Source organism: Euleptes europaea, chromosome 3, assembly GCF_029931775.1.
Source record: "Euleptes europaea isolate rEulEur1 chromosome 3, rEulEur1.hap1, whole genome shotgun sequence".
Classification (NCBI taxonomy): domain Eukaryota; kingdom Metazoa; phylum Chordata; class Lepidosauria; order Squamata; family Sphaerodactylidae; genus Euleptes; species Euleptes europaea.
The window spans coordinates 71764243-71787392 of NC_079314.1; the positions used below are offsets into that span (position 1 = coordinate 71764243).

At 44.7% G+C, this 23150-nt stretch overlaps 1 protein-coding gene across 1 annotated transcript in view; it reads left to right on the plus strand.

The window, feature by feature from the left end:
• Nucleotides 1-19915: 19915 nt before the first annotated feature.
• Nucleotides 19916-23150, plus strand: part of RAP1B (RAP1B, member of RAS oncogene family) — a 32645-nt gene continuing 29410 nt past the window's right edge. The window contains exon 1 of the mRNA XM_056846017.1: nt 19916-19939. The gene's annotated coding sequence lies outside the window, so the exon portion shown is untranslated. The remainder of the gene's footprint in view (nt 19940-23150) is intronic.

The window sequence follows — 23150 nt, forward strand, 5'->3', positions numbered from 1 at the left end:
CATCTGCCTTAAATGAATATCCCATATCTAGACAATAACTCACACTATGGCAATAAAGTATATTTGACAAAAGGAGCAAGGCATCTCTACAAGCTTGGAAAGAATACTGAGAACCTGGAGAGAATGGAAACAAACAAAGTTTGCTGAGACAAATCATACAACTATCAGGACTGAAGACGTAGCAAAATCAAGCAGTGAAATAATTTCAAGCATTCACAGGAATAACACCCAATACTAGAAGCAGATATCAAGAGCCAGTTGCTGCATGCATTCAAGCACTATCAGAGTTACTCCACTCAAGGGAAAAGGTGAGCATCCAAAAGGTAAAGTAAGATAGAGAAAGCAGAGCAGGCTATAGCTACCTATCCATGCAAAGGTCTGTTTCCCAAGTCAAGGGTCTCAATGGCTGAGCCACAAATAATAATAAAAAAATATCCAAAGGGAAAGAGAAGCAGGGAGATCTCTATCCAGTACAGGTGTTCCACAAAACACATACACTTTGGGGACAGAATCTGGCTCCAATTACAAGACAGGAAGCCAAGTTCAAAAACAAGGTTTTGAAAGAGGGCAAGAATGGGTGACAGGTGTGCCACCTGGCTTGTTGAAAGGGAGGAGTGGACAGTTCAGGGTGCAGGTGAAACTCACAAAAAAGGTTTCCACGCAGGGGAGGCCAGTCTTAGTCTGATCAGCAGAGTAAATCTTTGCTAGGAAATTCCAGATCTTCTAATTAAATCAATCTGAAGAAAGAAACTTTGGGGTGGGAAATGATAACTGGAAGGACATTCTTTTCCTGGCAGGTTTATTTTATGGTTAATGGCACACTGATTAATTAGTGCAAGACCCTGATCAATGATCTAATGGCTGGATCCTGAACAAGGCATCGCCTTACTTGGATACAATGTTAAGACTCTACTTAACATGACTGAGTTACATCCAAGCCTACTCATTCTGCCTTCTGCCACAGAAATGGCCAGAAATTCTGTTTCTTGACCCTGTGTGAATCACAAAGGAATGCTGGTCCTGGCATCAAAACCCGAGCGGGAGTGGGGGTTGGGAGAGAAAGACAGTTCAATTGGGGCTTGTTAGCAACAAAGTAAATGCAGCCAATCACACAATTCAGAATCTCTGCAGGGTTTCTTTCAGCTGGGGCGCCTTTATTCTGTATGTCTGGAAGTTCTGATGAGGTGTTCCAGAAAACCGTAGTCAGATTACAAGACTAAAGGAATGTTAAATGCAACAATGACATCACTCTGATTCTCAGTGTCAGAGGTATGTGGGGTCCTGGGTGTCAAAACTAGAGTTGCCAGGGAGGAAGTTCTGGGTCTTTCCTACTTAGTGCTATTAATGAAAAGGACTGTCTGAGAACTCTTGAAAAACTCATGATAAATTTGTCCTTTGATACCCAATTAAGGAGGCATGTTGTGGCAGATGGTGGCTGGCTCATGGCACCAGCATCTTCATCATTCTTTCTCAACCTGTAAATTTATAAACGAATAGATTTAATAAAGATACCATCAGTCCACACTGTACTTCCTTAGAAAGGAAACTAGCCCAGCAGTAGTTACCTTCAAATTCCCCACACTCAAGAAAGGAGGAAAGAGCAAAATGCTATTTTGCAGACACTGATGCTACTGATTTGAATCAGTCACACCAGCTTATGCCACAAATTGAAAGAACTGTGTGATGATTCAAAGGACTGAGGAAAAGGGACAAATGGTTCTTGGTTTATTTGCCAAGAGGCAGATTGCTACACAGTGTGGTTTATGACCATTAGCTAATAAAATTCTAATTCTGAGCTACGATGTGCGATAAGGCAGATGCTTTTGGTTGTGAAGGGATCCCATACAACTGCCTGCTGTAACCAGATGAATATAGACTGTTCAATAGTTTCCCTCAAGGTATCGATAGGTATGAAATGCTATCCCAAATTATTTGGTCTTATAAAAGAAAGGAACAGCATTGTCTTCATTCAGTCAGGCTGGCACATCAGCCTGTGTGAGAAATTCATCTACATGATCTGAAAATGACAGTGCTGGCTTCTTTGTTCAATAAAGCTTACTGCAGTGGTACTCTTGCCAGTTCCTTTTGTTATGTTCTGCTTACCCTGACAATACTAAGTAACTTGATCTCTCTTTAGAATGACATTTAAACTTAAGAGCAAAGCTCCTTAGCTTTCCTTTTTCACACATATCAAGACTTTTCAAATGTCTGTTTTATTGACTACTTAAGCATCTTTTTTCCTGGATAGTGATATTATATTTTTCAAATGCCACAATCCTAGTATAACTGGGACTAATTTTGTTCTGTTAGTTGCATGGCCATCCAGATAATGTGGAAGTGTGCTGGAGACAATCACATCCAAAGGGTTTGGGCCCTCCACAGCTCAGATTGGGTCGAAAGAAATCTTACATTGGGTCGGTGGGTTTGAAATCCTTTTGACAAGGTCATATAAAGACATATGGTCAAAAGCCATTTCCCACATTCGTAATTTCCTTCCCTGAGCAGGCACAGAGGAGCAGGAGGGCGACCAATCCTATCAACTGAGAATAACGCAATCTTTGCTTAATCAGAAAGCTGTTTTGAAACCAAGGATCAGCCCTTATTTTTTATAGTGCCATCGTTACACCCTTCTAAGTCCAGTGACTTCACTGGCCCTTTCCTGACTAAAGTCAGGCTCAGGGCGGCTAAGCACAAAATTTCAGCAAGTTAAAACCATATATTGCATAATACAACATTTATACTTAAAACTCTTGATTACTTTTCAAATTCCAAATGGCAGTGTTAGTGGCCCAATTGCTTATGTTTAAAAAACACTTTGGGTTACATGTTTTAAATATCACTAGGTCTAAGTCATGGGAGGCCAATTGGTATGGCTGTATTTTCTTTCTTGGGCCCCTGTTGCTCCTTAGCAATTTTTCAGTTTCAGTTTCACTATTCAGAAATTGATTGACTCAATAAAGGAAGTCACAGCCCTCAGTTTGCAAGATATGAGCAAGGCTGTCAAAGATAGGACATTTTGGAGGACTTTGATTCATAGGGTTGCCATGAGTCGGAAGCGACTTGACGGCACTTAACACGCACACATTCTGAAATTTGCCATACAATAGTTCTTCCTTACAAAGCTCCTCTGTGCTCCTCTATATATACTGTCCTAGAACATTCTCCACACTTGGTACAACTTGGGAGGTATGGCCTCAGCAACGTAAGATATCCCCTCCCCTACAGGACATCGCAACCCTCTCAACTCTGCACAGAAGCAAGGGTTTTCTGGTTCCACAGGAGGATAGCAGCAGCAGCGACAAATAGATTGCTTCCTGATATCCCCACAGTCTCTCCTGCTTACTGCCACCATGACTGCTGCAAAATTGTTATGGGGAAGAATCAGAAGTTCCCCCATGCTACAGCTCTCATGGCTGATAACTGCAGCGAGGGCTCTCTTATCCCGTAGGTGAGTGGCAGAAGCAGCAGCTGATGGAGCGCTCACTTCTTCCTTCTCACTGCAATCTGTCCTCTGCCACTCATAAATGTTTGACATTTTTCTGAGGGCTCACACCTTTCATAACTTGATTAATATTACACAGTTCAGTGTACCGTTGATATGGGAAGTGGAATTTTTAAAATCTAAAATTCACTTTTTTAGCTATAGCCATTAATTCCTCTTATTCTCTTTTGAAAGAAGAAATTCTATTTAATTTCTATTAAATTCTATTTAATTTCTCTTTGATTTCCCCTTGTAGTTTCCTGTTATATCTCTTTGCAGTTTTTTGGTAACTTCGGCCCTTGCAGAGTTATTTTTTATGTTGCATACCATATCAACGGTACACCTAATGGTGTGCAGAATAGGAGGATCTGGAAAGACATTGCCTGCCTCTGAGCATCTGCATAGTGAAATTCTGACTTTTGCAGATCCTCCCTTCCTGCCCGTCCTCTCTTTGAATTTCTCTTTTGATCAAAACAGAATTGATTTGAAATAAATTGCAAATACCTAAAAAGGAGAAAAGAAATATGTTGAATTTTAGGGAGAGATAGGATAAAGAGGAATTAAGAGAATTTCTCTTAACAATGCTTGTTTAATGTGACAATATTAACTTGTTAGACAACCAAATAATGCTTGCCTTAGAAATATAAACTGAAGATAATATTGACCTCATGGTCTGGTGACTTCAAGGAGCTGTGCTAGGTGCAATGGGGAAGTCTGCAGTGGGAGGGAGGAAATCAGCAAAGATCAATGCCTCTCCTCTGCCAGCAGAAAAGAAGGATTGGATCCAAGCCTATAAATGATTACATCAACTGATTACATACATATGAAATGATTTGGAAGACTGTAGTATAAACTGATTTATTTAAAGAGATCATGTTGCTGGTGAATTGATGAATGATTTAAAAATGATGAACTCAGTGAAGAAAATAATCATTTTTATTGTTATGCACACATTGATTTAAATTATCATGGGAGAACTGGTTATGAATAATTGGAATTGACTGACAGATATTGGTCAAGTTATATAAATTGAGTTAACTGGAATCAAAGGTGGACTAATAATATAAAACTAGCTGAAATCTTTCTCACTTTCCACCATTCTGCTGTAGGCCTAAATGACACCTCAAATGTCATTCTTGGGGGACAGGGGACCTCCAGGAACAACAGGGGGACTTGGAGGTTTGTAGCAGAAGTGGGGAATGGGTGATAAAGGTTACTGCAGATAACGTTAAGTACATTATATATACATACACACACACACACACACATATATATACATACAATACATATGGACAGTCTGATATAATTGACTATAAGAAACTGAAAATATTGACTACATATAAATGGAATCTATTGAACGTGGGGTATTTGGGTTAAAATTATTATGACGAAATGTACCATTATGCCTGATTATATACAGAGTTAATCAATAATTATTCATTAATTGTTGAATATCAGTGATGGAAAATCACTGTAATTAGAAATGTTAAGATATTTTCAAAATGTAAACAAGGCAGACGAAAGAACAGATGGTCAATATGGAAATCACATATCCAATGTTCAGCATTGTCAAATGGCACTTTTGAAAGAATTCAAGTACACTTGTGGAAGAATTATGCTGAAAAATTGAAGTGACTAGTAGAATTTTTTTGTAGGGATAGATCCTAATTTTAAAAAAGAGAGGTAAAGGCTGAGGAAAGTGCTCTTTCTCTCTCAAGCTTCTAATTTCTATGTCGTTTATGCATGGGTACTTTCACTCACGTTCACTGCCAGTCTGTCTCGGTTGTTCCTCAGAGTTATGCATGAGTTTTCCCTCCATTAGAGATGACCTCGCTGCTAGCCCTCCCAAATCCCAGGACTTCCTGTCCCTCTATTAACCCAATTCTTCCCTCTCCCCTGAGCTCAGCCCGCTTGAAATCCCCATACATAAAGCACAACGCGGGACACAGAAGCTTGGTTTCTCTCACAGTAAGCATTACAGCCAATTACAAAGCAGTGTGTCAAGGGGCAGAGATTCAAATACTTCCTGCTTCCTCTGAGTTCTTTCTGAGTAGAAGGTTCTTAAAAATGAGGGCTGGGTTTCTCTTTCCCCTCCTTTCAAATAGCTCCGTGTTTTGTTTTTGTTCTTAAAATGCTTTTTTATGCGGCAATTGGGTTTCGGGGGGAAATTTTCTCTCACTACAGCCAATTACAAAGCAGCATTTCAAGGGGTGGAGATTCAAATACTTCCTGATTTGAGTTTGGAGACTGCTGGTGCATAGACTCCCAACAGAAAAGTGTGGGTCCCACGAGCAATGAAACTCAGGTAAAACTCCCATGCATAAACGACCTGTGTTAATGTTACCACATTTGCTGTGGGATCAAGCACTCTAGCTTCATTTTTAGCAGGTTGTTTATTTATTCCATTTTTGTTTCCATTTTTTTCTTTTTCTCTTGAGTTAGCTTCAGATCCATTATAATCATGAATGGTCTTTCTGGGGAAACCTTTTCATAATAATTTTGACTCAGAGAGTTACGAACAGATTTTAATCGTCTTGGTTTCTACAAATAAGTTAAAGATAGCTCAAAATGAGGGCTGTCGATTCAGTTCATCCCGAACCAAAAAACAGCCGAATTTCCCCCAATTCAACGGTTTCCGGTTCGGATAGAGCCGAATTAAAAAAAAGGCAGGAAAATGAGGAGCCGAATTCAGCGAGTTCGGGCGAACGCCAAATAAATTCAGCAAATTCGGGGGCTCCGAATCAGCAGCATAACCATCAGTTAGTAAGCAACTAGCAGCATTCTCCCACGGCCAATGGTGGCCAAGCCAGGTCTTCTTCTGGCCAATCAGTCGTGGTTGAGTGCACAAGCCCAGCTGCTGCGTGGCCCGGGGAGAGAAAGAGAGAGTGTCTGCTTGTGTGTGAGAACGATCCTCGTGGGGTGTGTGTGCATATTCGTGCCTTTCCGCAGCTCGGGGGGGGGCTTGTTTGGAGGTAGAGGTCCCAAACTTTCAGTGTAGCTTGAGGGGACCCTTCTTGCAAACACCCCCACGTTTTGTGAAGATTGGGTCAGGAGGTCCCGAGTTATGGGGCCCGGAAGGGGTCCCCCCATCTCCCCATTGCAATAAAGCCATTACAAACACATTCGCAACTTTCCGTGGCTCCGAGGGGGGGCATTTTTGGAGGTAGAGGTCCCACACATTCAGTGTAGCTTGAGGGGACCCTTCTTGCAAGAACCCCCAAGTTTTGTTAAGATTGGGTCAGGGGTCCCGAATTATGGGGCCCGGAAGGGGTCCCCCCATCTGCCCATTGCAATAAAGCCATTACAAACACATTCGTGGCTTTCTGCGGCTCCGGGGGGGGCATTTTTGGAGGTAGAGGTCCCACACTTTCAGTGTAGCTTGAGGGGACCCTTCTTGCAAGAACCCCCAAGTTTTGTGAAGATTGGGTCAGGGGGTCCCAAATTATGGGGCCCGGAAGGGGTCCCCCCACCCATCTGCCCATTGGAATACAGCCTTTAAAAACACATTTGCGTTGGGCCGTACCATTACCCTGGCCTGGGGGTCTGGTTGCCTCGGTAGTTGGGCCATACCATTACCCCGGCCCGGGGGTCTGGTTGCCTCGGCAGTTGGGCCGTACCATTACCCCGGCCCGGGGGTCTGACTAAAAGGCAATTAATCCCGAGTTATGGGGTCCCCCCCATCCACCCATTGGAATGAATGGGAGCAGGCAATCCTTAATGTGCATCTAGAGAGCGCCAAATCCAAGGCAAAACCTCCCGTGCATAAATGGCCAGAGAGTGTGTGTGTGTGAGTCTGCTAGAATCATATTGGATTACTCCTGACTCCTGACTCCTGACTCCCAGTCCCTGCTCCTGATGGAAGAGAAGAAGACATCCACAGTAAGACTCATTTGGGGACTTTTCTCTATAATTCTCTATAATTTTTTCCTGTGTGTGTATGGGGGGGAGAGTGTGTGTGTGTGTGTGTGTGTGTGTGTGTGTGTGTGTGTGTGTGTAAGGGGGGAAGCCAAAGGGAGGTGGGTTTACCTGTTCTGCTGGGGGGTGGGCTTGATTGCCTCTGTGTGGGACTGTGCTTCCTACTGTTTTCACCGGTTGCCAACTTCGTGTGGAGTTAACTGTGGGTCAGTGAGTCTCTCTCTGGCTGGTTCCTATTGTTTCCAATGGGCTGTGCAGCCGCTCCTGTTGTTTCGAATGGGCTACCCTGTTATTCATTTTAGTACATCCTCTGTAAAGTATTTCAGTGGAGTCAATGCAAGTCAACCGACAAGTCCCCTCTCCCATTATCTTCAATGGGCTGGATAGCCTCTCCCATTGCTTCCAATGGGCTGACTTGTCATTCGTTTTAGTACATCCCTTTTAATGGCTTTATTCCAATGGGAAGATGGGGGGACCCCTTCCAGGCCCCATAACTCGGGGGGCTCTGACCCAATCTTCACAAAACTTGGGGGTTCTTGCAATAAGGGTCCCCTCAAGCTACACTGAAAGTGTGGGACATTTACCTCCAAAAATGCCCCCCCGGAGCCACGGAAAGCCGCAAATGTGTTTGTAATGGCTTTATTGCAATGGGCAGATTGGGGGGACCCCCTTCCAGGCCCCTTAACTCGGGGGCCTCTGACCCAATCTTAACAAAACCTGGGGGTTCTTGCAAGAAGGGTCTCCTCAAGCTACACTGAAAGTTTGAGACCTCTACTGCCAAACATGCCCCCCGGAGCCGCGGAAAGGCGCGAATGTGCTTTAAATGGCTTTATTCGGCCAAAAAAATTTTGGAACTCCGAATCTCACGCCGAATTCCACGGATCCGAATCGGGGGAGTTTGGACTTCGGCATTTCCCGAATCAAAAAGGGCTGAATTTTGCGGCATTAGAATTTTACCAAAAAAAAATTTCAACAGCCCTACAAAACGGTGCAAATATATCATCACAAATAGGGGGCATACAAGAGTTGTGTCAGGGAGGAAATCCCATTGTCAGGTTCCATTGTGGTAGAATCCCTCCAAGATTGCTTTAGTTGGGCAAATGTCCCAGAATAGAGCCTCAGAATAGAGCAAGAGGAAGGGGTTTCTCTTCAACGTTTCCACACTCTGCTCTGCCAATACCCTATTCCCACCTGCTGGGAATGAGCCTTGGACTGTTAACACATGGCTTGTTTCTCTGGTTTTTGTCCCTGTGTAGTCGCATGCCTTTTAATCACGATTTCAAAAAATTACACACATGGGCCATGTGAGAGACGCCGCCGCTCTGCACTTCCATCCCTGGGCAGAGCAGAGGGGAAGCCGGCAGTGGGTGGAGGGGACTGTTGAAGCATCTGCCGCTGCTGCAGCTACCATCTAGCCGGCCAGGCATCTTCTGGCAGGGGAGTCGACCCAGATGCTGAAACGCTCCGGGAAGCTCTTGCAGGTTTTGCAAACATTACATTTAAGTTGCAACAACCCAGCATCTGGGAGACCTGGGGAAGTTCAGGGATTGGGAGGGTCAATTACGCAGGACAGAGACGGCCATGCATGTTGACTCTGGATATTCACAACATGCCAGGGAAATTCGCTGGACAAAATGACCATGCGTTTTCGCCCTAACTCTTCCTCCCTGGCTGCTCCTGGGCATACCTTTTAAATGCTTCCCCAAGGGCAGGCCAACCATGGGCTCAGCCAGTCCTCCCTCCCCAACCCAGTCCTCGGGAGTGGCAGGCCTCTGGGGCAATGGATCCTTGCCTTGGATTGGTGAACTCACTGGGCCTTCCCTCTGAACTTCTTTACAGAGCTGGTTGCCCCAGCTGACCTCCTCTAAGAAGGGCTGTGCTGCATGCTCTCCCTGCCCCTTTGTCAGAGCTCCCTTGGGTCATCTCTGGTAGGAAGTCAGGTAGGTTAGCTTCTGCTCCTGAGCATGTTACTGAAAGCCAACTGGGCTCCTTCAATCTGGATGACTCCCAAGTAGATCCCATCAAGGCCACGCCCTGCTGCAACCTGGCAGACAACTTCCCCAGCCTTGGGGCTTGCTGGCACAGCACACTTTCAGTGGGGCTTGCAGTCCTCTGAGGTAAGTGTGTGTGGGGGGGGGGGGTGGAGGCATCGATCCTTGACACCCATCTCCCCTCCCCCATCACCATTTTCAGCATGGCTCCAGCCTCCACCACCCACTTCTGAGCCTGGCCACAGTGGCTTCAGCATCTGGAAGCTGCCCTGAACCCAGAGCAGTTCTCAGCATCCACCATCACCAGGTCCAGAGTGGTTTCCAAAGGTCACCACCTAAATCTGAGGCTTTACAGTCCCAGGAACAACTATCAGAAACTAGTTGTCATTAGTGTGGGACCTATCCTGTGGGATTCCACAGGGTGCAATTCTATTCCACGTGTTTTTCAATATCTATATAAAGCATTTGGGACAAATCATAACTCTGGGATTGGTTGTCAATATGCTAACAATGTGTGTGTGAAGTGCCATCAAGTCACTTCCAGCTGTATAGATCCTTATCCAAATCTCCTGGTGATGTGGTAGAAGTCCTTATTACTGCCTAGCTGCTGGGTTAACTGGCTAAAAGTGAACAACGTGAAACAAAACCCTGAAAAGAAAGAGGTAATGCTGGTTGGGAAGGTGGAGGTCTTGAAGGACATTGTTCTTCCTGTTTTTGATGAAGTTCAGCTGACCCTTGCTGACTCAGTTAAAAGCCTTGGTGTCATACAGGATACAGCTTTATTACTAGAGAAACAAGTTAATGCAGCTGCAAAAAATGCTTACTACCAATTCAGCCTAGCTCATAAGACGGCCCCTTTCCTTGATATGGCTGATCTCTGGCCACCTGGATACATGCCACAGTAATATTGTAATGCTCTGTACATTGGTCTCCCCTCAGAATCAATTCTGAAACTCCAACTGGTGCAGAATGCTGTGGTTTGGCTATTATTGGGAGCTAGATGGAGCATGCATATTACTTCCTTTCTGTAGACACACCATTGGCTGCCCATTGGTTACCGGGCCCAATTTAAAATATTGGCTGTCACATACAAAGCCCTTCATGGCCTTGGTTCCTCTCATCTATGGGACCACCTCTTCTCCTATGCTCTGCCTTGACAGCTTCACTCATACCAGCAGGGGCTTCTGCAGGTACCATCCTACAAATGGGAAAAATCAACAACTGCCCATACATGTGTCTTCTCTGTTGTGGCCCCCACCTTGTGGCATGGCCTGCCCGAGGAGGTCAGGAAGGCTCCCACTCTCCTGGCTTTCCGCGAACAATGTAAAACAGAATTGTTCAAGAGGGCTTTTCTGCACAGGTTATAGGGTTGAACTGTACAAAAGGGTTCACAAACTTACTTGGATAAATTATTAGGGGCTGTGGTCTATACTGCTGTGTATAGCTTACTGTAAGTAGGATCCTATTATATAATTTGTGTTCTGTTTTATATGTTATGTTAATACTTATGTGATGCTTCAGTCCTTTCTGGTGGTTCCAGACATCTACATTCCTAATGCATTGTTTATTGAATGTTCCATTTTGTTGATTGTGTTGACTCATTATGCATAATCCATCTTGAGTCCCTGTGAGAAAGGCGGACTATAAATAAGGTAAATAAATAAACATTGAGCGACAAGAAGTTGCTAGCTGAAATAAATCTGTGCCGAGACGGACATAATTTAAAGGCAATATTTGATTGGAAAGAAATCACACAAGAACAAGTAGAAGACGATTTGTTAATATACTGATTTGCCTATTCCTCATTTTGCCTTCTGTTTAGTATAAGGATTTTTATTCTAAAATGACAGTTATTAAATGTATACATGCAAACAGCTTAAATGAGGTGATTTTTTAAAAAGCAAATCTGCTGAAGATATAACAAACAGATCTTACAGATACACATAATGTCTGCTAGGAAAAATATTTTTGAAAACCTACCACCCAATCGGAATATTGTTGCTGTGCCACCTATGCAGAAGTACAATAATACTGCTGCCTTAGGCATGAGACTTTTACATGTACATTTCCTTGATCCAACTCATCTTCCTATCTGCTCAGCTGGTAATTTCTGCTAAGTCACTTTCATCATGTTTCATCCTTACAGGTTGTCTTGATTGGCCAGTTGAAATGTTGCTTTCTCACTGCATGAAACCTTTCTCCTGTGGTTTGATTTGCATGACCTAAATGATTGGCTCTCTAGTTGTTTGTCCCAGAGGGACAATGAAAGATTATACTGCTTTTAGGAGCTTTTCTATTTTGCAAACACCCAATTTGCCTAACAAGTCATCAGCATTTACTATATTCATAATGCAAATGACCTTGCTTGTTTCCATTTTTCTACTTCATTTTTTTAAGTATTTATAAGGATATCATTATTTCTTAGGCTTTTGGTTACAAATCTGACCAGCTCCAAATACACAGTCATTAGGGTTGCAAGGTCCCTCTTTGCCACCGACAGGAAATTTTGGGGGCAGAGCCTGAGGAGGGGGTGTTGGGGAGGGAAGGAGCTTAAATGCCATAGAATCCAATTGCCAAAGCAGCCATTTTCTCCAGGTGAACTGATCTCTATCAGCTGGAGATCAGTTGTAATAGCAGGAGATCTCCAGCTAGTACCTGGAGGTTGGTAACTCTAACAGTCATGCCAGTGGCTTCCTATCTTTTAGCCCTATATTATGTATAGGCTGTTGTCCTTGAACCAATAGGTTGTTCTCACTGTGCTTTGAGTTTCTTACACTATAATCCTAAACACAGTTACACCTGTCTAAGTCAATTTACTTCAATGGATTTAGAAGGGTGTAACTCTGCCCCGTGGCGCAGAGTGTTAAGCTGCAGTACTGCAGTCAAAAGCTCTGCTCATGACCTGAGTTCGATCCCGACAGAAGTCGGTTTCAGGTAGCTGGCTCAAGGTTGACTCAGCCTTCCATCCTTCCGAGGTCGGTGAAATGAGTACCCAGCTTGCTGGGGGTAAACGGAAGATGACTGGGGAAGGCACTGGCAAACCACCCCGCAAACAAAAGTCTGCTTTGGAAACGTCGGGATGTGACATCACCCCATGGGTCAGGAATGACCCGACGCACAGGGGACCTTTACCTTTTTAACTCTGCTTAGCAGTGCACTGTTTAGGATTGCTCTGTGAGCAACTTTCAAACCACAAGCTTTAGTTTCCACTTAATACCAAACTCTGGATATATAAACTCTTCACAAACCGCAATTTCCTCACAATTGCTCCTCTTGTCCTATAAAATTCCCAGTCATTAATTACAATAAGGTGACCCTGTGAATCCCTTTTTTCCAATGCCACTTAAGAAGGAATCGGTTTCTCCAAAATAAAGTCTGATATCACCAGCCCTTACAAAATGAGTTGGCATCTGCACTTCACATTTTGCCATTTTAAGGCAGAACATCATCATTATATCCACAACTATGCTTCAAACTCACACCCTAACCCAGTACAGACCATGCAAAACTGTGTTTTTGCACTTCCTTAAATCCAGTGTAGCATGAAGTCTGAATCAAGCCATTGGCTGATTTTATTTATTGATTGATCTGGAAAATGTCTACTTCATCTTGCTACCAGCTCAAGCCAGCATACAAAATTTGTCTTAAAAGCATAAAGTACAATGAATACAATAGAACAGGTAGCAGCACATTAACATTAGTTGATCATAACACAATTAAAAAAACTATAGAGAGCAGAATGACATAAGTGTGTAGTAATAAAGGCAATAAACCAGCATATGTAAAAATCAGTAATAGCTAGAAGTCAACAGAAGTTGGCAAAGGAAAAACAAACCAGTCTTGTACTTGGAGATCAGTTGGGGGTGGGGAACCCTACAAAACGCACCTGGGAATAAAGTACTATTAAAAAGATCTCTGGAAGGCCAAAAACTGGGGGACGGGGGAGGAGAGAGAGAGGGGTTTCAAATCTGAGGCTGTAGCTGATAAATCTGTTAATCTTGCCCAGCTCAGCTAATTAGGGGAAAGCGAGGAAAGCCTGAGCAATTGAATTTATGTATCAAAACTGTTTTTGTTTGTTTGTTTAAATATCAGGTCATTTCCCAACTAGGTCCGACTCCAGATTCACCTGGGGGGCACCCAACATTTAAAAGATACATTTGTTCTGTTTCCCTGTCTTTCATATTCTAAAGAAACTGCAGACTTAGGTTCTAACACCTATCGTATATAGGGGATAAATTACACACATATCCTCAAGGAATCAATTTAATAAAGGGATAAAGCACCTAGGCAATTTGGAAGAGAACTCTGAGATCTTGAATTCTGAATTATTGAGCATGATATAAAATACACTCACAAGTTAGACTAATATTGGGCATGTAAATAGCACTGAATACTAGAATGCCCACAATAAATGGAAGGATTCCATGGATTCTCAAACACTTGTGCAATGTCCAAATTCAAGAGAAAGGAATGGGGATTATAAAGAAAAAGAAGCAGAAAAACAGAGGTTACATTACTTATCCTAATCAGATCCTGAGTTAGGGAAGTTATTTGGAAGACTTTTCTAAACCTCTGGGCAGTTGATAATCCAAGTGGACCCTGGACTCACACAAACCAGAAGTTTGTTGTTACAACAGGGGTGCTGGGGTCAGAGTTAGGACATGAGCAAAGAATCCAGATAAACGTCTAGGTAGAAATCTAGAACAAGGTCCAGGTAAAAGACATTATTACATGAAGCTGCCTTATACTGAATTAGACCGTTGGTCCATCACAGCCAGTATTGTCTACTCAGATTGGCAACCCCTCTCCAGTGTCTTATGCAGAGGTCTTTAATATCACCTACTGCCAGATTCTTTAAACTGGTGATACTGGGGATTGAACCCAGGACTTTCTGCATGCCAAGCCGATGCCCTCCCCCTGAGCCACAGCCCTCCCCCATGAACATGTGGAATCTCAAGGCAGTGAGTACGCCGAGGGAGCTGAAATTCAGGATAACATGGTGGAATACAGCAAGAGTTAGGTACTGAAAAGATTTTGATATAGGCCTAGGGGAATAATAGAAAACAAAACATCTGCTTTCCCAGGGGTTAAGGAGGGGTGGAGAAAGCTAATGAGCTCAGAGTCAAGCCTCCTGATTGAGTGGGGGTATTATGGAATGCGTTCCCATTTTGTGGGAACAGTTGTATTAGAGGAAGCCTTAATTACATAACCAAGAGTTAGAGTAGTGGAAGAAGTTACAAACAATACACACTGGGAGTCATACAAGGGAAAAACCATCATTTGTTAGACTCTGATGTCACAGGGATCTCCTTTGGTAGGGAGGAATGTGCCAAAAGCAAAGGAGTATTGGGTCAAGTACAACTTGACTGAGAGCTGAACATGTTGAACTGTGAACAGAAGTCTTGAACATGCTTTATGTAACATAGATTAGACTAAGGCAGGATTCAGTGGTCCAAAGTACAATTTTCTTCAAAAAATTAAAACACAGTAGTGCCTTTGTTCCTAGGCTTTCATCAGTGTCTATGACAAATTTGCATATAACTAATATGTTTGTACACTCAGGCTGGTACTTTATCCCAGTACCCAAGCAGTGGGTTTTTTAGTAATTCTGAAAGCGTTTTTTGATACTGCTTCCAGATGAGAGCTCCTTTATTCACTGCAATCAGGAGTATCAAGGAACTGTCCTTTGAAAAGGTTCCCAAACTTGATCATAGATACATGTTTCCATTGAACCCCTTCTGCCTCCATTATCAAAGCCGTGCAGAGATTTGGTTGGAGCTAACCCATTTCGGGATATAAATTAATGCCCTTTATACTCTATGGATGAACCTCAGAGAATAAGTAGGTAATATATCATGTATATTAAGCTGCCTACATATAATATTATTTAACTATTGGAATTTCATCAATATGTCAATATTTTAGAAAGTCACTGATAGTCACTGTTAGCTTAAAGGAGAAGGTAATACAACATCCATTAGACTAAAATCCCTTGGCCATAAACCACAAATGGTGCTCTAACACAGTGGTTCTCAAAGTGGGCAGTACCACCCCCCATGGGGCGGTGGGATTACCTGGGGGGCACTAAGAGGCAAGGGGCAGCAGGGGGCGCTAGAGGTGGGCCCCTTCAACTGTGTTGTCGGATAGGGTGGGGGGGGCGTGGGGTTGAGTTTGTGGAACCAAGGGGGCGGTGGCCCGAAAGGTTTGGGAACCACTGCTCTAACAGTAAGCATACCTACATAAAATAATTTAACATGGATGCATTTAATCACCTTTGCATACACAGCCAGGTATCACAGTTTTATAGTATGTTTAGGTCAGCCACTTCCTATGGGGTTCTTGTGACTTAAAGACTGTGTAACATATAAAAAATCAATAAAGTTGTCCCATCATCACATTTCTGTGTAGAAGAGAAATGCATCTGCTGGGTTTTCTTAAAGGTAAAAGGTAAGGGTCCCATGTGCAAGCACCAGGTCATTCCTGACCCATGGGGTGACGTCACATCCCGACGTTTTCTAGGCAGACTTTGTTTGCAGGGTGGTTTGCCAGTGCCTTCCCCAGTCATCTTCCCTTTACCCCCAGCAAGCTGGGTACTCATTTTACTGACCTCAGAAGGATGGAAGGCTGAGTCAACCTCGAGCTGGCTACCTGAAACCAACTTCTGTTGGGATCGAACTCAGGTCGTGAGCAGAGTTTGGACTGTAGTACTGCAGCTCACCACTCTGCGCCACGGGGCTCTTTATCTGGAGTACCTACCCCTCATCAGCTCAGTATTCAGCATAACTAATGAGGGTAAGAAGCTCCACAATGCATGAACTGAAAGGGTACAAAAGATCCACCCTTTAACTACTCTGCTTATGAGTACAACAGAATGCTTAAATCAGAGGTGGGCAGAAGATAGAAGGTTCATCAATGGACTATTGTTCATCAATGGACTATTGACCAGTTTCTGGCTCTTGGGATTCTTGCAAAAGTTGCTAGATTAGCAGTGCAATCCTGTACTGAGTTACTCAATTGATTTCAATGGCTTTATGGAGTAACTTGGCATAGAACTGTAATTTAGGTGCACCTTGATGAGATTAGTCAGGGCTATTTATAAATTTTTAACCAATGCGCATCTTTGCTTTTAAAATTTAGCTCACACTGGATGAAGCATGGGAATCTTCATTTTTAAAAAAATACACCAAGCAACACTGAAGCTAGCCAACCCTTATCTTAAATGATATTAAGGGGTACATTACTCAAAGTAAACAATACTGAGTATATACTATAAGTGATAAAGTGCAATACAAGGGAGGATGTTTTCCATTTTTAAGTATATGACTATGTGTAGAGATCTAATTTATGTTAGTGATTGTCACTACAGAACCAGGAGGTAGTTTTTACTTTATGCTAATTGCTATGGAGTACAGGGCTGTGATATAGAGTGTGTTGAGTCAGAAGTTCTGCATTAGAATTATTTTTATCTAGCCCTGTTTTCTTCTCAGCAAAGACAACATTCACATTTGAACTAGAAGAGGCAATTATCCTTAAATAATCAACACCTGGGGGCTCAGAGGAAGGATTCAGTTGTGTGCTATGTCCCTATTTCATCAGTGTATTAAATTTAAAAACTGTAAGACAGTTGAAGTCTTAATTGTGGAAGTGAGTAAATATCCACTTAAGATGCCCATGGCAGTCCTCACTGTCCACGCAAATACACACATTTCAAAAAGATTTTTCATACTACTATTGCTTGGACTGCTAAAAGTCTGTGGGAAATGTTGAAGGCTAAAAGAGTAGACTTTGCTTAGTATCCCCAGTGGAACTCTCATACTTTGATTTCCTTACTTGATACATGAACTGTAGCCTAAGGCACAGCTAGCTACTGTATGGAGACACCCTTCGTCACATGGGCAACCTACAGAAGAGTCAGACTTCCACCAGTGCTTAAAGTAGGGTTGCTAAGGTTACCAACTCTGTCTTGGCAAATTACTGGAGATTTGAGGGCAGTTCCTGAGGATGGGAACTCAGCTCAGCTGAGGTGTGGTGTCATGCCACATCCAGGTCAAAGGTCATCTATAAGTCCTCCTCTTCCTGTGAGATCACGTCCTCCCTCCAAAATTCAAAATGTAAATTTCCTGCCTTACATCATTTGACTTAAAAAGCCTCTCAAAATTGTCTTCAGTGTTAAGAAGAATCTAGTCTGAAGACTCATAAGAGGATACCAGCTAACAGCAGTCCCACCGCTTTCTCAATCCCCAACTGACCTCTATCCTTTAGTGCCTTCACAGGTGACTATCAGTTTCTCTTAGTCTCTATGGTATATCACAGAAGAAGTGGAAATGGAAGTCCTAGAGCATCCACTCTCTTTAGCCACTCCAGGACTTCCCTCACTCCTAGACTATGTTTCCTCTCTGGGAATTTATCACTGTCTGGAGATCAGCTGTAATTCTGGGAGAACTCCAGGCCCCACCCCAACCCTAAAGATTGCCAACTGCCAGGAGGAAAAAAAAAACTCCTGTCCTTTAATAGAGATTTAATATAATGTTATTTACCTTCTTGCTATGGAAAGCTTCAGATATCAATTTCCACACTTTATTAAGGAGATAGGGCATTCCTCCCAGGCCTGTTGGCAAGCCTATTTGTCAACCACACCCACCATGGCCCTTGCTCACATTTCAGCAGTGGAAGAGCTGGGAAGAACACTGTTATCTGCATGCATATCACAGCCCTTCTGTGTGTAAACTAACAAACTTGTGTGTCACTGTGTATACCCAAATACAAACACAAGTCTATTTGTGAATGGCCTTATTTTCCTCCCACCCCTCTTTATGTTGTCAAAGTGGGGGGTGACATTACTTTCAGGCTACATCTAAACCAATTGCATGGATCAGAAAAGTCTATGCTTTTCCAGGTTGCATCACTGTCTGGAAAAGAATGGAGCAGATATATGCAAACAGCAATATCATCAGTTTATTACTGCTCTGAGCTAAAAACACAGCAGCGGGAGTTATGCAGAAGTCATTCAAAAGAGTAAGGAATTCTGGGGAAATGTAACTTTTGATAGAATCTGCTTTTCTTTCTCCACCCCCGTTCTCTTTCCTAGATGCGTAGTCATTGCAACTTCCTGTCGGTTACATATCAGCTCCTCAATCCAGTTAAAATTAGTCAAGATTAAGTCCCATTGAAACCAATTGAATGCCTTCTGAACTAACTTTTTTTACTGGATCTCTTACTACTATTGGAGGGGAGGTTAAAGATGGATCTCATCATTTCGCAATCCGAAACCAAATTAGCTCCTAATTCTACACAGGTCCAGGCTGCACATCATTATTTGACAATGCGACAAGGGGTGTCTTTTCCTCTCCCTGTGATTTAAAAGGAAAGAATGGTTGGCCTATTGTCGCAAAGAGTTTTATGCAGGCTGGCTGCCCCTACGGAAGGCTATAGAAGGAATGGCATCCAAGAAGGGGATCCTGATGTGTGGTTAGCAATACTGGGTGGGGACGCTGGAAGAGCTATGGGATGAACATTGTTCAGCGTTATGAAGTACAGTAACGGATCGAGTCTTGTCTAAACCGGCTATTCATGACTGATAGCCTGATCCCACACGCTTTCTCCGCAAACAAGCCCCTCCAAGTTCAATGGCCATTTTCTCTCTCTAATAAAGTATTTTATTAGAGGCTGTCGTATTTTGGTCACGTCATGAGACGACAAGAGTCACTGGAAAAGACCGTCATGATAGGAAAAGTTGAGGGCAGCAGGAAAAGAGGAAGACCCAACAAGAGATGGATTGACTCAATAAAGGAAGCCACAGCCTTCAATTTGCAAGATCTGAGCAAGGCTGTCAAAGATAGGACATTTTGGAGGACTTTCATTCATGGGGTCGCCATGAGTCGGAAGCGACTTGACGGCACTTAACACACACACACACAATAAAGTATGTTTGGAATCGCAATTGTACCTAAAACATGCATCTGATTAAGCGAATTCCGGCCCAGGAAAGCCTATGCTGGACTATATTTTGTTAACCTGCCACTCGACTGCTGTTTAATCTTTACCTTAAAAGCACTAGCCACTAAAGGCATGGGGTGACTGTGCTCTTCCCCCCGCACCATATCCACCCCCCGGCCATCGTAATGAGACGTGGTGCGCGCCTTTGTGAGTGACTTCCTCCTCTCCCCTCCCCTCGCTGACAGCGGCTCCGAGCGACTTTTCTGTTTCTACGGGCTGCGGCAGGATGGGGCCCTGCGTAAGGTTGGGGGAGGGAGGCTGCAGTGTCTCGGGGCTGAGCCGCGCGCCTGCGCACAGCAAGCCGAGTGGAGAGGTCACCCCCCCCCCGCGCGCGCGCGCGCACACACACACACCCCGTCCCCTCCCCTTCACCGCCGCCGGACTGAGCAAGGGAAAACCAAAGCGAGGCTGGGCGTGCAGCGTCACGGCTCCAAGCCTCGCCCAGCCAGAGGCAGCGAAAGAGGGAGGGCGGGTGCGCAGAGCGGGGTTCAGCCCGGGAGGAGGAGAAGGAGGAGGCGGCGGCGGGCGGACTGGGGGGGAGCGGCAGCGCCGTCCGGTAGGTATACGCGGCCATTGCGAGGCAGGCAGGCAGGCGGCGGGCGGGCAACCGGGCCCGGCGCCGAGTGGGTGGGAAGCGCGCGAGGAAGGGAGGAGAGGGTGTGCGGCGCGGGCGCTGCCACGGCACGGGCGGCGGCTGCGGCGGCGCGGGTCTTGACACAGGTGGCTCGGCAGCCGCAGCCTCCGGAGGCGGCGAGGGGCCCCGCGGGGAAGGCGGCGGCGGCGCTCCGCAGACGGGACGAGGCTCTCGAACATGGCGGAGGCGGAACGGAGCGCGGCCGCTCCCCTCTGTCGGAAGAAGCCGGGCTGCCCTCCCCGCCCCTCCATGGCCGCCTCCCGGGGAGAAGTTGGAGCGGGAGGGGAAAGTTGGAGCCCCTCCGCCGCGCCTGGGACTCGCCCGGGAGGGGAGAGGCGGGGTGAGGGGAGACCCCCCCCCTCCTCACGCCCGCCGGCCGCGAAGAAAGTTCTCGCCGGCTGGACTCCAGCGGCGTCGGCCTCTGTGGGGAGCCGCAGCCCCGCCTAGTCCGGCTGGATCGAAGCGGCTCACTGTTTCCATTCTCCGCCCCAGCGGGAGGCTGGGCGGCCGCTCGTCAGGCGGCGAGAGGCCTCTTCCGCTTCCCGGTCCCCGGCCCGGATCTGGCTCTAGACCCTGAGGACGGAGCCACGCCGAGCCGGCCTTCCGAGCAGAAGAAGCGCCTCCCGGTCCGGCTGCGCGAGGGGCCCCCTCCCCCCGGGCCGGGCGTTATTCTTGTGTAACGGGCGGGTCGGATTCGGGCGAGCCCCGGAGGAAAGTGCGCGCGCTGAAAGAGTTAACTAGCGAGGGCTGCAGACTTGGTTGGTGGTGTTTGTTCCCTAGAGGAACTGAGAGCAAACCTGGGCAAATAAAAGAGAGAGAAAAAGAAATTAAGAGTAAAGTTTATTATACAGTCAACAGAGCTTTAAGATACAATCGTTAAAGAAAATTAGAAAGATCTCTGACGCTTTACTTTAGGACGTTTCTAATACACACAGAGTCAATTCCCTGGATCTAAATTAATTGCTTGGAAATAGACTCCACTAAAATTAATGGGTGGCCCATTGAGTTGTAACTGAGACTGCAGGCAATAACTGACTGCTGCATTTCACTTGAGTTAGCTTAATTCAGTGCTGTTAACTTTTCAAAGTAGCAGTCTTTGTTAGATGCTATCTACCAAGTAATTCTTTTTGATTGGTTCTTGTAGGTTATCTTTTTGACCTCTTGTGGGTTCTAAGTCTGTTTGCATGCCTGCTGCTGATTTCGGTTTCTTCAGCTTCTTGTTGTTGCTGTACAGTTTCTAGTTGGCTTACCCTAATTTCAGTATTTGAGTAACTTCCTGTCTGGGAAATGAATCCAGACAAGACTGCAGTAATGGTGATTTTAAAGTTTTCTGTGCATGGACGTAGAATCAAATCCAGTCTCCCGTCACTTTGGTATTGTGGCCTTGTGCTCCTCTTGAAACTAGCACTGTGTCTAGGAAGTCTGAATGCATTCATGCCTGGAAATGCTCTTTCCTAATTCCGCATCTCAGTGTCAAAGTCTTAATTAATCATACAAGCATTCATAACTCTGAGGTTTGGTTTTTCTACTGTTCCATAAGTGGGATAATCTTTGAAGGCAGTTCAGAGAGTGGAGCACTTTGCCTCCTGCATAACTTTCATGTACTCTTCTGGGCATATTTTATTATTTTGACTTGATCTATAGAGTCCTAAATAGCTTGAGCTGTAAGTGACAATACCTTTTATCCAAGTTTGACTGCCAGAAGAAGCCCTTAGTAATAACACATGTACCAAATTTGATTATGTGCTTTATAATTGCTCCAAACCGAAGGGCATTGTTCCCACGAGGATACATCAAAGCCCAAATATTTTGCGGAAGCCATGAAAGACTTATGACATGAGGCTTAAGCCAGTAGGAAGCAGTGGTAAAGCAAACCCAAAAAGGAACTTAAATGTGAGTAATTATTCACCCTGGAGGTGAGGCAGGATACTATTTCAGATAAATCACAAGTGAAGCTTAATAATATTTTCATGAACTTTGCCCGGCCCTCTTTCTGGAAAGATAAAATAGGTTTTAAGTTCCAATTATAAAATGATAAATATTGATGGTGGATCTAGAACTGCTGTTATAATGGACTCTGGAATATTTTATATTACTAACTCTTTATGCTAGCACCCTCCATAAATGTATTCCTCAGTTTCATAAGATCCTTTCCAGTCTGGTTTCAGGCCTGGTTATGGGACTGAAACAGCCTTGGTTGCCCTATTAGGTGACCTGCACCAGGAGGACAGACAGAGGGGTGTGACTTTGTTGATTCTCCTGGACCTCTCAGCGGCTTTGGATACCTTCAGTCGTGGTAGCCTTCTAGATTGCCTTTCCAGGGAGGGATTAGGAGGCATCGTTTTGTAGCAGTTCTAGTCCAACCATGAAGGAAGGTTTCAGAAGGTGATGCTGGTGGATTGCTGCTCAGCAAATTGGCCTTTGGCCTGTGGGGTCCCACAAGGTTCCATCTCCATGCTGTTCAACATCTGCATGAAACCACTGGGTGAGATTATCTGGAGATTTAAGCTTGTCACCAGTATAAAGATGACACTCCGATCGATCTCATACTTCTGGGTGATCCCAGGGAGGTTGTAGAAACCCTGAACTGGTGCCTAGACACATTTTTGCAGTTGATGCAGGCTAATAATCTGAAGCTTAATCCCAACAAGACAGAAGTGCTGCTGGTGGTCAGAAGGTCTGACCTCGGATTTAAGGTGTCACTCATTCTGAATGGGGTTGCCACTCCCCTTGAAGGTTCATGATCTAGGGTGTTCTTTGGCCCAGGCCTGCTGCTAGATAAGCAGGTGGCAGCTGTGGCAGCTTTTACCAGCTTTGACTTTGGTTAGCCGTCTGATGCCTTTTCTGGACAGCATGCCCTGGTTACATCTAGACTAGATTACTGCAGATAACTCTTTGTGGGGCTGCCTTTGATAGAAATTTCAGTTGGTGCAGAACGCTGCAGCCAGAATGTTGACTGGAGTGGGTTGTATTGACCATGTCACTCCAGTCTTGGCCCATCTACACTGGCTCCCAATCTGTTGCTGGCCACAATTCAAGGTGCTGGTGCTGACCATTAAAGCTCTATAAGGTTTGCGACCAATGTACTTGAAGGACTGCCCACTCCTTTATGAACCTACTCAACCACTATGGT